General features: G+C 48.8%; 1 protein-coding gene and 1 pseudogene across 1 annotated transcript in view; one reads left to right on the plus strand and one right to left on the minus strand.

Annotated features, from left to right (window-relative positions):
• Positions 1 to 7,829: 7,829 nt before the first annotated feature.
• NLRC5 (NLR family CARD domain containing 5) overlaps positions 7,830 to 16,228 on the plus strand; it is a 90,363-nt gene continuing 81,964 nt past the window's right edge. Inside the window, exon 1 of the mRNA XM_053602355.1 lies at positions 7,830 to 7,860. The gene's annotated coding sequence lies outside the window, so the exon portion shown is untranslated. The remainder of the gene's footprint in view (positions 7,861 to 16,228) is intronic.
• LOC128593952 (ribosomal biogenesis factor-like) lies at positions 13,059 to 13,382 on the minus strand (annotated as a pseudogene).

Raw genomic sequence — 16,228 nt, forward strand, 5'->3', positions numbered from 1 at the left:
CTTGCTTTCTACTATCCAGGCCTCCTATTCCAAGAAAAGGCTCTTTTTAAGCCTCTTGAGTTTCCAGTATGTGCTGCAGAAACAGGAGGGGTGGTTGACACAATAAATCTCCCCCTAGCTCCCCTGGAGTCAGAGACAGGACCTGGTATTGGTGGAGACATATGCCCGCTTCCCCCCCGGGCTTGTGGCTTGACTGCAACACCAGGGGAACAGAGAGAGGGCCTGGTGGGAGGAAGGCAAATCTCCAGAGAAGGCTCAAAAGGGCAGAAACACTCCATAAGATTCCTGGAGTTTCTTTTCTGGGGGATGTTACAGGAGGGGGACCAACAGAAAGTCAAATTCTCATCTCTTTTTGATTTCAGAATTATACCAAAGACTATTTCCAACTTGACGGAGATAGGTGGTCTTGGGTAGACTGAGAGAAATAATCCAGGTAGGACCTCATGGCTTAGAGAAAGCAGACAGGGGGACCTAAAGGAAATCAGGCAACAGGACCAAAAGAAATCAGACCATGTGCCTTCCTGTCTCTCAGGTCCCTTCTGCTGGTGTATGTGTTGGGAGACCCCTTGTGTTGCAGTAATGTGATCGTGATGGTAGGGATTCTCATTGGGGGCAGAAGAATACCAGCCAAGTGGCCCCCTGGACCTTGATTTCCCCTCTGTAGAATGGGCAAACAATCCTATCCCTCCCCTGGGCCTAGGGGGCGGTTACTCAGGAGAGGCACCCTCTGAAGGAGAGGAGGAGGAAGTGGGTTGGGATGTGTTTCTTCATGGCTGGGTAAGTAGATGAATGTTCGCCTGAACTGTGAAGACATCTGCCATGTGGGTCACTCCCAGGGAGTGCTCACCATGGCCTTCTGATTGGCAGAGCAGCTCCGAATCTGTACAGGGCTCCTTGTGGTTGACAATCACCACAGAGGACATCCCTGAGGTCATGTCTCAAAAGTGTGGGCTGGAGGGGAGGGGGGCTGCTGAGCCTGACAGAGGCTCTCGCTTCACCTTGTAGGCCCATCCAGGCAGAGTTCTAAGTACCTCTGATTCCCCAAACATTGACACTTAGCAGTCTTGGGTCTCTTCCTGCAAGACATCTGTCTTGATGTGGCTGAAAGAGTGCTTGGCTGGGAAGTTCTAGCCTACCCCCACGCCTCAGTTTCCCTTTCTGTGAAATGAGAACATTGAACACGGTGATTCCCAAATTTCCTTTGAGCCTGACATTGTAGGATATTTGGTGACTCTAATGGTGCAATCTCAGACACCATAACAGAGGTATGCCAGGGGTATTTTAGACAAGGCTCTGCTGATGGCTTTCTGCTCTCCTCCCCACAGAGTATGTTGTGCTGACCATGCCTTCAGTTTGAATCTCTGCTTGTCCATGTGACTTTGGTTAAAAGGAAGAATTATCATGGGACATCTTAGCATCTCTTGGCCTCATTTCCCATCTGTCAAACCATGGGGACGGATGAACTGTGTTCCTAGAACTTATTTCAGAGAAACCACTCCAAGTAATTGCAAAGAAAGCTTCTAGAATCTCCACGGGGTAAGGAGTGACTTCCAGGGTGTTCCTGAGGAGTGACAGCTGCCCATTAAGCGTCCTCCCCAGCAGGGCTGATCAGCTAACTGTAGCTTTCGTGGTCAATGAGGGGTGGAGGGCACAAGTTTGGGACAGAGTGGAATTTCTTGGGGTGGCAGAGTGATAGTTCCTGCTACCAGGCAACCTCTGCTCTCCCCACCCCCAGAAACGCCTGTCCTCTCTTGTAAATTAAAGTGAAAGTAATGTTTATGGAATGTTGGTCCAAAGGGGCCTCCACATTTCTCATTGCCCAGGATGCCTCAAGCCTCAGGCTGGCCCTGTCCCCCAAGAAGGGCTGACTAGGGCTCCTTCCCCTGCTCTAGGGCTTGAGGTGGTATTTTATCGCCTTCAGGGATAGCAAAGGGCCAGACCTCTTTGAAATCATCAACCCTGACATTATTACTTGTGATATAAGCGCAAAGTTTCCCCCTCCCGCCAGTCTATCTCTTGGGGAGAGAAGCTCAGGCAGCAGTTTCAGGATGCCTGGTGGCTGTTAGGGAGACAGGCAGAGGGGCTTCCACCCGCTTACTACTCTCCCCTTCTGCCCTCCTTCTGGAGCCCCCTGCAGTGGCAGATAGACTTTGCCACCCCCCATCCCCCAGCACCTGCTGGAGGATTTCCTCCAGAGTTTGAGCTAGAAGGCTCCAAAGAGACTGGGGCGGAGCTCAATCCAGAAGGTACATGTGTCTTCCGTCATGCTGGGAGAGTCCCTATCCCAAAGGCCTGTTGGTGTTAAAATACTGCATTCAAGAGCTGGAAGGTGCTTCCTCTGTGACATAGGGTACAGGGCCAGGGAGGGGAGGAGGGATGGGTCTCATCCCCACTGCTCCTTTGCTGTACAAATCTGACAAGCTCAGCTCTGACAGTTCACTCCTTTCAGCTCTTCTAAGGCAGGTGCACGCAAACCCTCCAAGCTCCCCAGTGCCTAGAGGAAGAAATCCCAAACTCTTTCACTGGGACTCAAGGTTCTCCCTGAAGGAGGCCCTGGACATTTTCAAACCCATCTTCTATAATTCACCAGTCCCACCCAGCACCTTGTGTTCCTGCCACACTGGTGCTGCCCCCTTTGTAGAACAGTCCTGACAAGCTCCCTCCCTGGCAGGCCCCCTCCAGGCAGACTTCGACCCAGCCTCCCTGGGAAGCTGTGATATCACCCACCCTCTCCAGCACTTCCCTTCCAAGTTCACAAAGCTGCCGCCCTTTACATCGGCAAGCCTGAGTCTCTGACCCCTGGTGACCAAGACTTAGACGATTTATCCATCCGGGTCCTCAGAACAAACAACAGCATCTAACTCTGATGCAAACGTGTGTGGGGGTCTTGAATAGCTTGTAGAGTGGGCAGGAAGGAGGCTGCAGGGTCCTAGGGCAGGAACTAAGGCATCAGGAGCCTCAAGACCAACTAGAGGACACGCCATCTAGCCCGTTTCCCAGGCTGCAGCATCCACAGTCCTGATTGGCTGGGCTCCCTCCCAATCAGGCTAGGGAGGGCAGTTGATGGATAGCAGGTGTCCACAGAGGGAAAGATCACAACTGAGTGAGACACAGACATGTCCCCACCCTTTCAATCTTTGAGTGGTCAGGGAAGGAGGGGTCTGGAAGGGTGAATAGGAGTTTACAGAGTGGACACTCAAGAAAGGGAAATAGAGCTGGAGGGAACAGCAGATCAGGTCCAGACATTTACCCATTCACACATCCATTTACTGACTCACTGATTAAGTCATTCCATTCATAAATCGATCATACTAGACAATTCTGATTGTTCCTGGGTTCTCTCCACAGAGTTGGTCCCAAATGCCAGGGGGGCACATCGTGTGGGCACCCACTTGGTCAGAGGAATGCATCTCTTGGACATGCTGTCCCCTCCCCACAGCACTGGGAGCTTTCAGCTCTTTGCACACACCTCTCCTATCAAAGGTCCTATCTCCTCATCTGACCAACTTCCTGCACGAGTTGTCCCTCATTCTCTGCACTATGTAGTTCTGCTACTGGACAAAAAGGGAGGAGGGCTGGTAGCCTCGGATCCTAAGGATGGCAGGGAGTGTAGGGGGGCCTCCTCCCTGTGAGGACAGAGGTCCGGTTTCTGGTAAAAGAGGAGGAGGACGGAGCTTTTAAGGAGTGGGGAATCTTTGGCCTTGGGGCCACATGTGGCCTTCGGGGTCTTGAGTGTGGTGTTTTGACTGAATCCAATTTTACAGAACAAACCTTTTCACTAAAAGGGGTGCAGGCCGGGCACAGTGGCTCACATTTGTAATCCCAGCACTCTGGGAGGCAAGTGGCTTGCTTGAGCCCAGAAGTTTGAGACCAGCCTGAGCAAGAGCGAGACCCCATCTCTATTAAAAATAGAAAAACTAGCCGGGGGTAGTGGCAGGTATCTGTAGTTCCAGTGACTAGGGAGGCTGAGGCAGGAGGATCACTTGAGCCCAGGAGTTTGAGGGCCTGTGATGCCACATCATTCTAGCCAGGGCAAAAGAACGAGACTCTCTCTCAAAAAAATAAATAAAAATAAAAGGTGTGCAGCAGAAAAACATGAAGCTTTTCTTGCTTCCTTTGGTGCTTAAAAAAGAACAATCTTGAAATCAGAAGGCCGTAGGTTCCTCACCCCTGCAAGGGTATGTGAAGAAAATCCCTCCTTCCACAGGGGCTGAGTGGGATGGGGAGAACGCACAGCAAGGCACTGGCATATGCAAAGTCCCTGGGGCAGAAGGAATCATGGCAGGTTCAAGAAGCATCAAGGAGGTTGGTGCAGCCCAGAAAGCAAACAGTGAAAAGATGAGGCCACAGCAGAGGGAGGGTCCACATCATGGAGGGGGCAGAGGGGCCCAACCTTCATTTTAATAGCCAGGAGTCAAGGGCTGAGGTGGCACTTGGCAGTGGGTGGGATGCCCCTTCAGGTTTGGGAAGACTTGAAGGGACAATGCCATCTTCTGAGCCAGGCTCTTCCCAACTCCTCCATGTCTCCTCCAAGTTCTATTGTAAGCCTCTTTCTCTTCCTCAAGGCCCAAAGCAAGGGTCTGAGTCACTAAACCAGCAAGAGCACCCCCGCCATCTGGGGTGAGCTAGCAGCTCCAGGAGGGGCCCTGGCAGGAAAGGTCAAGCCCCCTTATCAGTCCCAGAGTCAAATGTGGGAATTCCAGGCCTTGGTATCTTAGCAACACCAGTTAGGAGCCACTCTTTACCCAAGAGGTTTCCTGAATGGAGCTGGAAAGGCCCTCCCTTAATGTCACAATAACAATATCTTGGCAGCCCTGGGCAGTTTCTTCCTTGAATGGAAACTCACCATCACAAGGGACAGACAGAGACGTTACTTGCCATCTTGTCCTTTGTACACCCCAGTCCAGCTGGGACCCCACGGCTTATTTTCTGCTCCAGAAAGGAAGATAGGTGCACCCTTCAGCTCCCTTCATAGTCCTCAGAGAGCATCTCCCAGGTCTGAGTGGGGAGGCCATTCACATGTCATTGTACCATCCAAGGACTAAATTTAACAGAAGGAGATATGGTGTCCCAGAGGGCAAGAGGCTTGACAGAATATGACTGACCATCTGCCCTCCTCTCTCAAATCCTGTCCTCTGCATACGAGCCTGGAAGCTCTGACCAGGCTTACTTCAAAAGACCAGGCAGTCTCCTGGCTCAGCTGGAGTCCAGGCCCCATTCACACCAGCCCAGCTCTGTTCCCAGGAGAAGACTGAACCTGCTGCTTCCACCAGGGAGAAAACAAGGGCTTCCCAAGACCAAGGCCCTGTGGAAGCACATTCTCCCACCTGGGCAGCTGAGCCGGGGCAGGATGGGACTCGGAGGCTTGGGACCAGACCTTACACAAATGAGAAGCATGGCAGAAGGCCTGGCCTTCAGCCCTGGGTCCGATTTCAGCAACCTCCAGTTACCATAATAGTTCTGCCACCCCGGGTGCCTCTGGGCTTCCATTTCCTCATCTGTTAGGTGGGATGATAATAATACCTTCCACACAGAGCTCTGGCAAGGACTGATTTAGCCCCAGGAGTATCCTGTGATGACCAAGAGTAGGGCTCTGGAGCTGGCCTGGCTGGTCCACAGCTCATTCCTCCACCTCTCGCAGCACCCCTGGGTATGTTACTTAGCCCCTTTCTGCTCCCTTCCCTCCCCTGTGAAAGGGAGCTCACAGAGTTGCCATGAAGATTAAGGGAGAGAGTGCAGGTACCTGGAAGTGTCAGGTGCTCTGCGAACACCAGCAAGTTGTATTCTGTGGAGATGAGGGACTCGGCACACAGAAGGGCCTGATTCCCCGGACTCAGTTCCCCACCTGCCTCCCGAGTTCTCGCTGCTGTCAACCCTTCCTCTCACATCTCAAGTTTCCCACCCAAAAGTCCAAACACTCAAGATTCCCTCTGATCTCCAACCCATAAAATCTGACTAACTTCTTCATACTCAAGTGTAAATGACTCATAGCCATTTACTTGACACTGGAGGAGCTCGCACACCTTTAGCCAAAGGAGCGGTGTGCTAATCGGTGGACTTTTAGGTGACAGGCTGGGCTGAGGACAGGGAGAGTTTGGGGAGGTAGTTATCCCAGAAGCCTGCGGTGATGACCTTTTCTGGCAGACCTGGAATCCCCAGGGTGAAAAGGGTCCTTGCTGCTATGTGAACTTCAGCAACTCAATCTGGACCTCAGGTTCTTCATCTGCCTAATGGAATAATAACATCTGTCCAGCATTTGTCTCACTGGCCTGTGTTTATCTGTCCAAGGGTCTTGTCTGCCCTCCCCTGTCTGTACAGCCAGAGTCTTTCTGGGGACTTTATATAGGGTCGGTCACACTGTGGGTGTTTGGTGAACAGGAGCTGAGTCCTGATCTTGGAACATAATCAATCCCTCCCACACACACAGCTGACAGGCCACATCCTCATTCCTTCCCTCACCACAGTCTACAGTCGCTTGAGAAGGCTGGGAATACCCCATTTGACAAATGAGGAAACTGAGGCCAAGGAGGTCAGGGTATCTGTGTTAAGTTTACACAGGCAAGAAAGTTGAAGCTGGGAGTCACATACAAGCAATCAACTGCAAAATCCATGCCCTTACACTCCGAGCTATCATACAATTTCTAGAATCGGAGCAGGTCCTAGGAGGGAGGCCATTGCAGTCTCACTGGATGTGGGGCCTGCAGAAGGGGACAAAAATAAGGCCAGCTTATGGACTTTAGGCACAGACTCCATCGGCTCAATGTCAAGTTACCAGATTCTCATGACCACTCTACGGGAAGGTGTTGTGACCATCATGTCCATCTTACGGATGGCAAAACTGAGGGTCAGCAGTGTCAGGCATTTGGCCAGTGTAACACAGACTGAACTCAGCATCTCTGATGCTGATGTATGAACTCTGGACTGCTACCCTGCAGTGTGAACTCTCACACACACCTTCACCCTCACCTGGGAGTGAATGTCACCTGGAGGTGGGGGGAAGCCTTCCCAGCTGGCACAGCCCTGCGAAAGCCCAGTATGTGCTCTGCGGGAGGAGGACAGCTTCCTGTCCCAGGGCCAGGGCTTTTGCTGGGGAGGTTGTAGCTGGACTAGTGGCCTCCTGGGACTGCTCTGACCCTCCTGGGGGAGCCACCTCACCTTGTGCCCCATCCAGTTCCCACTCTCCTTCCCTTCTCCCCTTCCTTCCATCTCTCCCCCTCTCTCTACCTGTGATTCCTGTGCAACTTGGGCAAGCTCCTTTGCCTCTCTGCTCTCTGAGCCTCAGTTGCTCGTCTGTAAAACGGAGTCAGACTTGCATCTGTATTTTAGGGTTACTTTGAGGATTAGATGAGACAAATTTGTAGATAGCGTTTATCCCAGGTGAGTGGGACAATGACTCGTTAATAGGACAACCTGGGCCCAGCAGTCAGGACCCCTGGGTTCTAAGTCTCCTCCCTCCCATGAGGTCTAGTCTCCATCCAGGCAGGAGACACCGAGAGAGGGACGCAGCCTGGGGTCCTCCCGCACGCAGCTCACCAACTCCTGCCGCCGGCGCTCCGCAGGTGAGCCAACTTTCACCGCCTGCCTGAGTTTCCAAGGGGGCGAGCGTTTTGCGTCTCCTGGGAGGGTCCCCGGGGCGCGTCGCGAAGGTGGCAGGGAGGCGCAGGGGCGCGGACACTGTGGGGGGCAGGTGTGCCAGGTCCCCGCCCACCTCGCGCCCGCGAGCTCTGCAGGGCTGGGGCTGGCACCCCGAATCCACGTGATTTCTCGGCAGCAGCAGCCAGTTCTGAGCTCAAGCCGGCAGCCGAGGCGGCGCATGCTTTCAGTTTCGAAGGGAGCGCGGTGAAGCCGGGAGCGCAGCGGGTAAGTGCCCCGCGCGCCGTGGGTTGGGGGACCCGGGCTTGGGCGAGCCGCGCGGGGCGATTCGGAGTTCGAATTCCGCACGGAGAGGAGAGCGTGGGGATGACAGAGGCTCTGGGGCGGGAGGAGCTGATGGCCTGGGGTGGGGGATGCCTGGTGGGCAGCGCCCAGCCTGCCACCTAGAAAGTCTGGGCGATGCGTTGCGCTTCAGAGGAGGGTAGGTTGGGGTCGCAGGCTTAGGGGACACGGTATGTGGCTGTGCTCACCCCTCCTCGTGTGGTTTCTGACACTTTCCGGAGCCACTCGGAAAGTGTTTTACTCCTTTTCAACTTTTCATTGTTTTCTAAAGAATCATAGAAATCACACTGTTCATTCTACATAATTGAGACTTTGGGGGGTAAAAAACTTCTTATAATGGAAAACTCCAAACATATGATAGTAGAGGGATAGCACTCGCAGGTTTTGATATAATGAAGGCCCACGTACCGGTCACTCAGCTCAGAGAGTCACCAACCCAAGCCCTCGCTGCTATTATTTTGAAACAAATGGCAGATACCATAGGATCTCGACCGAAATATTCCAGAATGTACCAAAAGATAAGGAGTCTTTAAAAAAAAAAATAACCACAGTATCATCTGCAGACCTCAGATATTTTAACAGTAATTCCTTAATGTTAAGTCACCACAACTTTTTTTTTTTTTTTTTTTTTGAGACAAAGTCTCAATCTGCTGCCTGGGATAGAGGGCAGTGCAGTGGCCTCAGCCTAGCTCATAGCAACCTCAAACTCTTGGACTCAAGTGATCCTCTTGCCTTGGCCTCCGGAATAGCTGAGACAATAGGTTCGGGCCACCACACCCAGCTAATCTTTTTCTTTTTTTTTTTCCAGTTTTTGGCAGTGGCTGGGTTTGAACTCTCCACCTTCAGTATATAGGGCCAGCACCCTACTCCTTTGAGCCACAGGCACCACCCATCTTTTTTTTCTTTCTTTCTTTCTTTTTTTTTTTTTCTTGAGACAAAATCTCACTCTGTTGCCCACGCTACAGTGCCATGACATCAGCCTAGTTCACAGCAACCTCAAACTCCTACATTCAAGGGATCTTCCTGCCCCAGCCTCCGGAGTAGCCAGAACTGGAGGTGTCTGCCACCCCACCCTGCCTAATTTTTCTATTTTCAGTCGATCTTGCTCTTGCTTAGGCTGGCCTTGAACTCCTGAGCTCAAGCAATCCTCCCCACTCAGCCTCCAAGAGTGCCAGGATTACAAGCTGTTGCCCGGGTCTCCCACAGATCCACAGACTATGTCTAATAAACATTTTAACATCATAAGTATTAGGTGAATACACGGATGTTCTTTTATTACTTGCTTTTTGCATTTCCATATTTCAAGCCCTTTTGTCATCCAGAAAGCCAGGACCTGGAGTTCTCCAGGATGGCCATTTGGGGAGGTTGAGGGGACACCCCTAAGTTTAGCACCTTTTGCATCCATTGTGTAAGTTGGGGTTTTTATGGACAGAGTCTCACTCATCACCCTGGGTAAAGCTCACAGCAGCAACCTCAAACTTTTGGGCTCAAGTGATCCTTTTGCCTCAGCCACCCAGGTAGCTGGGACTACAGGCGCCCGCCACAGTACCTGGCTATTTTTAGAGTCAGGGTCGCATCTTGCTTAGGCTGGTCTCAAACTCATGAGCACTGACAATCCACCTGCCTCAGCCTCCCAGAATGCTAGGATTACAGGTGTGAGCCACTGCGCCGGGCCACGTTTCCTTTTTAAAAGTTTGAGGATTCTGGGCGGCACCTGTGGCTCAAAGGAGTAGGGCACCTGGCTCATATTCCAGAGGTGCCAGGTTCAAACCCGGTCCAGGCCAAAAAAACTTCAAAAAAGAAAAAGTTTGAGGATTCTGCAGACATAAAAAGCAGTTTGAAAACTGGCAGTTTTCAGCCTCTAAAATCTGGGTGTGGCAAGAGGTCATAGACCCCAGTCTGTGGAGGCTCATCCTTCCAAATTGCTTTTTTTTTCTCTAAGGAAGAAATAGCCCTAAAATATTCTAGGCTTTGTCTCCTGCTGGAAAACAGGGTGGGAGGTAAAGTTGAGGATTTTCTGGTATATCAAGACTTCCCATGTCGGCTAGGCGTGGTGGCTCATACCTGTATCCAAACACTCTGAGGTGGGTGGATCGCTTGACCTCAGGAGTTCAAGACCAGCCTGAGCAAGAGCGAAACCCTGTCTTACTAAAAATAGAAAACTAGCTGGGGCCAGGCAAGGTGCACACCTGTGATCCTAGCACTGGGGAGGCCAAGGCGGGGGATTGCCTGAGCTCACAGGTTTGAGACCAGCCTAAGCCAGAGCGAGACCTCGTCTCTAAAAATAGCTGGGCATTGTGGCAGGTGCCTCTAGTCTCAGCTACTCGGGAGGCTAAGGCAAGAGGATCGCTTGAGTCCAAGAATTTGAGGTTGTTGTGAGCTATGATGCCACAGCACTCTACCAAGAGTGACAAAGTGAGACTCTGTCTCAAAAAAAAAAAAAAGAAAGAAAAACTAGCTGGGCATTGTGGGCACCTATAGTCCCAGCTACTTGGGAGGCTGAGGTAAGAGATTCCTTGAACCTAGGAATTTGAGGTTGCTGTGAGCTATCATGACACCACGACACTCTACCCAGGGCAACAGAGTGAGACTCTGTCTCAACAAAAAAGAAAGAAAGAAAGAAAGAAAAAGAAAATACTTCCCATCCAGCTTGCTTTCCTCAAACTTGAGCTATAGCTCCGAGACGCCAGTGATGAGGCCACCTGCCTTGTCTGTAGGAGAGCAGCACCGAGTTGCCTGGCACCTGGCATGGAAAGACAGGCACCTGTATTTGCTGGGTGACCATTAACTAATCATTTTATCCCTCAGAACCTTCCTGTCTCATCTGTAAAATGGGCTTGATAATACATCCTTCAAAGTGTGTTTCATGGACTGAATGAAATGACGTACATCCAGTGCTTTGACGCTTAAAGTCAGTGAAGACAGGTTGGATGCACTAGCACTCACCTGTACTCCTACACTTTGGGAAGCTCAGTTGGAAAGATCCCTCAGGCCAAGAGTTAGAGACCAGCCTGAGCAAGAGCAAAATCCCATCTCTACCAAAAAATACAAAAATTAGCTGGGTATGGTGGTGTGTACCTATAGTCCCAGTTACTCAGGAGGCTGAGGCTGGAGTCTGAACTTGGAGGTTGTGGTAAGCTACGATGATGCTGCTGCCTGCTAGCCCAGGTGAACTTGCAGGCTTTGATATAATGAAGAGCAAGATACTGTCTCAAAAAAAGAAACCAACAAAAAACAAACAACACCAACAAAAAGAAGTTGATGAAGGCAGCCGAGGACAAGGGAAAGTTCTTTGGCAGAGTTTCGCGACGTGCTTAGCCTTTACTCCAGGACCAAAGAGGCGTCTGGATGTCAGCTTCCTTACACCCCAACACGATGCCCCCTTCCTCGCTGAGGAAGATTCAGTAAAACTCCTAACAGTTTTCCCAACTGTTATGGATTGAATTGTGTCCCCTCCAAAAAATATGTTGAGGTCCTAACTGCCAGTATCCCCAAATGTGACCTTATTTGGAAATAGGGCCATTACAGATAGAACTAGTTAAGATGAGGTCATACTGGGTCCTTCATCCTGTGTGACTGGTGAGAAGAGAGAAGATAGATTTGTGAAAGCAGAGACATGCGGGGAGAAGACAGCCGTGTGACAGTGGAGGAAGAGATCCGAGAGACACAGCTGTGCATATAAGGAATGCTAAGAATTGCCAGAAGCTGGAAAGGCAAGAAAGGGTCCTCTCCAAGCGCCGTCAGAGGGAGCGTGGCCCACACGTTCATCTAGACTTCTGGCCTCCAGAAACTAACAGAGTAAATTGCTGTTGTTTTTAATTCACCCAGTTCGTGGCACTCTGTTACATCGGGAACAGCAATGCTCCAACAAAGCTGGGAAACTTTACACTATCCCAGCATCTCTCCTCCACTTTCCATGCTGCAGTTAGACGAAGGATTAAGCAAATTAATGCAAGTGTGAACACTTTGTAAAAACTCTGGAGGCATGCTAAGGATGTAAACCGTCTTCCTGGGTGGCACTTGTGGCTCAAATGTGTAAAGCACCTGCCCCATATGCTGGAGGTGGAGGGTTCAAATCCAGCCCCAGTCTGAAACTGCGAAAATACATACATACATACATACCAAAAAAATAATGAAGAAAGGATGTAAACCGTCTTTCTTTGCTGGATCTGTTTTCTGAATGTAGCCCAAAGTTTATTTTGGCTAAAACTCAGGGAGCAGGGGAAAAACCTGATGATTTGAAAACGAAAGAAAGATGAGAAGAGAAAAGAAAGAAAGAAAAAGAGGGAAAGGAAAGGGAAGGGAAAGAAAGGAAAGGAAAGGATAAGAAGAAGAAATAAATAAAAAGGAAGGAAGGAAGGAAGGAAAGAAAGGAAAGAAAGAAAGAAAAAAGAAAAGAAAAGAAAGATTGACCAGTCTGGCTATTACAGCAGACTGTCTGAAGAAAGGAAGACTTTGGCCCTCAGACCACCCTGGAAAACTATCTACTATCCACTACACCTGTCAGGCAAACATTTGGTATATATGGGACTTGTCACACCCATCACTATATAATCCATATGCTGCCAGGGGTTTCTGGGAACCTTGAGACCTGGGTAAAGTTGACATGATCCCGCATTCTGCTCTTAGGGAAATCCTAAGTATTCTTAAGCTCTCTGTCCATCTGAAGGGCAGAAATGGGTGTGAGCTTAGTTTTCGTGATCACCTCTGACCCCGGACTCTTCTTTTGCTCTATGATATCCTCTCACCCGGGTTGACCAGGACGTGAAACCAGCTAGTTTTCTGGGGCAGGAAGATGAAAGGGCTCAGGAAACAAGAGTCCATACATTCATCCTGCCTATTTCAAACCTGACCCTGTATTGGGACACCCAGTCCATCCCATGAGCCACCCCCAAAGTCTTTCAATAAATTCTCAGACACGGGAATCTCCTCCAGAAAGGTTTTTAGCTGCTCTCTGGCCGGAATGCCTCTGAAATTTGGCAAAGCAGAACTTTAAGGAGCCTGAGGAAACACTAGGATTATACTCAGATCACCAGTTTAATTTACATCTGGTTTTTTTCCTGTACACATATATTCATATTTTTTTTGTATAGAACATTTACTTTATTGGTCTTTTTGGGGAATTAGATGCATCACCACTGTATTACAACAGAGCCATTAATCTTGTAGCTTCATCAACATTAACTGGTTCACTTTCATGACGCTGCTGAGGAATCAATTTTTTCTGCACAGGTTCAAGAGAAAGGACTTTTGAGAAGTGTGCAAGTTCCTTTTGTATGTTTACAAAAGCTTTATTCACTTTGTTAACTTTTTCATCATTCATAATATTTATCTTCTTAAGTTTAGTGGCAACTGGTTTTGCTTTGTTTTTAGCCTTAAAGTTTTTTTTGACTGGCTATATGAAATACATTCCTGGATTTCTGCCCTCGTAATTTATTTTTGGCCATTGTCAGACGTTTGATCTCCGCGTGCAACGTCCTAGAGTCCCGGTGATGTCATCTGCCCATATATTCATATTTTTAATGGACACATACATAAAAACAAAAATGGAATCTTACTTTTTTTTTTTTTTGAGACACAAGCTGTCACCTTGGGTAGAGTGCTATGGCGTTCACAGCTCACAGCAACCTCTAACTCTTGGGCTTAAGAGATTCTCTTGCCTCAGCCTCCCAAGTAGCTGGGACTACAGGCACCTGCCACAATGCCCAGCTATTTTTTTTCTTTTGGTTGTAGTTATCATCATTGTTGTTTGGTGGGCCCAGGCTGGATTTGAACCCTCCAGCTCCTGTGTATGTGGCTGATGCCCTAGCTGCGTGAGCTACAGGCACCGAGCCTGGAATCTTACTTTTTAAACTAAATGATAAAGAATGCTATGTTAGGGGAAAATTAAATCCTACAATATCATTGTTTAAATTATTTAATTGTTAGTACTAATTTATTCATATAGTAAAAACATATAACATGCAAAAATATATAATGAAAAGTAAGTCTCCCTCCTTTCTGTCTCCCCGTCACCCACTTGCCCTTCCTAAATGCAACAAATGTTACCAGATTCTGTGTCTCCTTCAAGATAGTCTAAGTGGGCGGTGCCTGTGGCTCAAAGGGATAGAGTGCTGGTCCCATATGCCGGAGGTGGCGGGTTCAAACCCAGCCCCGGCCAAAAACTGCGCAAAAAAAAAAAAATAGTCTAAGTGGGTCTTTACCAGCACGAATATAAACACACACATGTGGCTCAGTGGGTAGGGTGCTGGCCCCATATACCGAGGGTGGCAGGTTCAAACCCAACCCTGGCCAAACTGCAACAAAAAAATAGCTGGGCGTTGTGGCGGGCGCCTGTAGTCGCAGCTACTTGGGAGGCTGAGGCAAGAGAATCGCTAAAGCCCAGGAGTTGGAGGTTGCTGTGAGCTGTGTGATGCCACAGCACTACCGAGGGCCATAAAGTGAGACTCTGTCTCTACAAAAAAAAATTATACACACATGCACACATATACTTCCTCCCTTCTCACAAGTGGTAATATACTGTATGTAATGATCGCTACCTAGTTTTTGTATCTTTTTTCCTTTTTTTTTTTTTTTACCTAATGAAAATTTGGAAAATGTTTCAACATCCGAATTTTAAAAATCTACCTTCTCCCGTTCTCTCTTTAACCGTTACATAGCACGTCACCATGTGGCTCCTCTGTAATTGACTTATATGTTGGTGAACTTTTAGGTTGTTTCCTGTCTTCTAGTTCAAACACTGTTGTAATGAATATCCTTGGTCAAGCATCCTTTTTTATATGTGGGAGTGAATTTTTAAGAAAAACCTCCAGCAGGCTGGGTGTGATGGCTCACCCCTATAATCCCAGCATTCTGGGAGGTTGAGGCAAGAGGATTGCTTGAGCTTAGCAGTTCAAGACCAGCCTTAGAAAGATAGAGAACCTGTCTTTACTAAAAAAAGAAAAATTAGCCAGGCATTGTGCCAGGTGCCAATAGTCCTATAGGGGGGCTGAGGCAGGAGGATCATTTGAGCCCAGGAGCCTGAGGTTGCTGTGAGCTAGGCTGACAGGGTACTCTAACCTGGGGCAACAGAGTGAGACTCTGTCTCAAAAAAAGAAAAAAGGAAAGAAAAGGGAAAGAGAAGGGAAAAGAAGAAGAGAGGAGAGGGGAGGGGAGGGGAGGGGAAAGGAGGGGAGAGGAGAGGGGCAGGAATGGATTTGCAGTCAAAAGGAATATATAGTTTAAACTTGGGTAAATATGGCAAATTATCCTCCTTAAATGTTGACCAAAGTTTCATTCCTACCAGCCGTGAGTGAGTGGGGGTGCCTGCTCACACGCCCTCCTCAATACCTGCTATCAAGCTGCCGCATTTGCAAACTTTGGAGATAAATTGTTTAATGTCTCATTATGAATGAGTTTGGGCATTTTTTCAAATATTTAAGGGTCACCTATAGACTAGCATAAGTTGTCTGTTCATATCTTTTGTCTACTTAAAAAACTGTTTTTCTTCTTATAATGATTTGAGACCCGAAAAAGAAGACACCTTTTTTTTTTTTTAATGGGGTCTCACTGTGTTGCCCAGGCTGGTTTTAAACTCCTGGGCCTCGACCTTTGGAGAAGCTGGAGTTATAGGTGTATGCTACTGCACCCAGCTCTTCTGCCCACTTTTCTATTGGGTTATTGGTCTCTTTTCCTACTGATCTCTAAAAGCACTTCTAATAATAAGAAAATTAGCTTTTTGTAATATGGATATACTACCATTTTAAGTGGTGACATAGTTGTCCATAGAATGGCCGAACCATACCCATCATTGCTAGACATTTAGAGTGGGCTCATTTTTTTCCTATTACACAAAGAATGTTTTCCCCATTTTCTTTCTTTTTTTTGAGACAGAGTCTCAAGCTGTCACCCTGGGTAGAGTATCCTGGCATCATAGCTCACAGCAACCTCCAACTTTTGGGTTCAAGCAATCTTCTTGCCTAAGTTTTTCTATTTTAAGTAGAAACAGGGTCTCACTTTTGCTCGGGCTGGTCTCAAACTTGTGAGCTCAAGCTATCCACCCACCTTGGCCTCTGATTTTCCTGTTTTCTATAAAAAACAAGATATGAGGCTCTGCGCACATAGCACAGTGGTTACGGTGCCAACCACATACACCGAGGGTGGCAGGTTCAAACCCGGCCCGGGCCAGCTAAACAACTGCAACAAAAATTAGCCAGGCATTGTGATGGGTGCCTGTAGTCCCAGCTACTTGGGAGGCTGAAGCAAGAGAATAGCTTAAGCCCAAGAGTTGGAGGTTGCTGTGAGCTGTGATGCC

The sequence above is a fragment of the Nycticebus coucang genome, chromosome 2 (assembly GCF_027406575.1).
Source record: "Nycticebus coucang isolate mNycCou1 chromosome 2, mNycCou1.pri, whole genome shotgun sequence".
NCBI lineage: Eukaryota > Metazoa > Chordata > Mammalia > Primates > Lorisidae > Nycticebus > Nycticebus coucang.